The sequence below is a fragment of the Odontomachus brunneus genome, unplaced genomic scaffold (assembly GCF_010583005.1).
Source record: "Odontomachus brunneus isolate Ranch 3 - 2012 unplaced genomic scaffold, Obru_v1 Obru_scaffold_236, whole genome shotgun sequence".
Classification (NCBI taxonomy): domain Eukaryota; kingdom Metazoa; phylum Arthropoda; class Insecta; order Hymenoptera; family Formicidae; genus Odontomachus; species Odontomachus brunneus.
In genome coordinates, this window is record NW_022639686.1 from 10,420 (window position 1) to 11,109 (window position 690).

Below are 690 nucleotides of genomic sequence, written 5' to 3' on the forward strand. Positions count from 1 at the left end.
TTTTAGGGCCGTGGCACACAGAAAAACTTAAGCAGTAAGACGTATGCAGTAAGCAAATTGACCAATCACAGTCGTTGATTCTTCTTACGGTCCAAGAATCAACGACTGTGATTGGCTGATTCGCTTACTGCTTACGTCTTAGGGCTATCGCACACAAATTGACATAACTGCATATGCATAGCATAAGACCGTATGCACCAATGAGCATCGAGTATTAAGTCGCCATATTGGTGTTCGATGCTTAATATTCGATGCTCATTGGTCCATACGATCTTATGCTATGCATATGCAGTTATGTCAATTTGTGTGCGATAGCCCTTACTGTTTAAGTTTTTCTGTATGCCTCGGCCCTTAGGGTGCGATTACGTACGGAAATACGGAAAACAAAGTTACCAGGACTTAACTAGATTTACGCATTTTCGCGCTTTTATTCCGTAGATTTATTTCTCCTAAATATTACATGGAGCATATTTTATACAGAAAAGCAGAACGAGGAATTATAAAACATTAATTGTAAACGATATTTATTGATTAAAATGTTTTTATTAAACGGACAAGTTGAAAAAAGAAGCGTATTAATAAAAATTGCGATGAATGAAGTAAATATAATTTTTTAAAATGTATATAAATATTTATTTATCGCTATACCGTTCCGCATTTCCACACAAATATATGTAATAATATTTAGGA

The 690-nt window shown here is 34.8% G+C and overlaps 1 protein-coding gene across 1 annotated transcript in view; it reads right to left on the reverse strand.

Moving 5' to 3' along the window:
• Nucleotides 1-503: 503 nt before the first annotated feature.
• Nucleotides 504-690, reverse strand: part of LOC116852585 — a 1,692-nt gene continuing 1,505 nt past the window's right edge. Inside the window, exon 5 of the mRNA XM_032833098.1 lies at nucleotides 504-660. The gene's annotated coding sequence lies outside the window, so the exon portion shown is untranslated. The remainder of the gene's footprint in view (nucleotides 661-690) is intronic.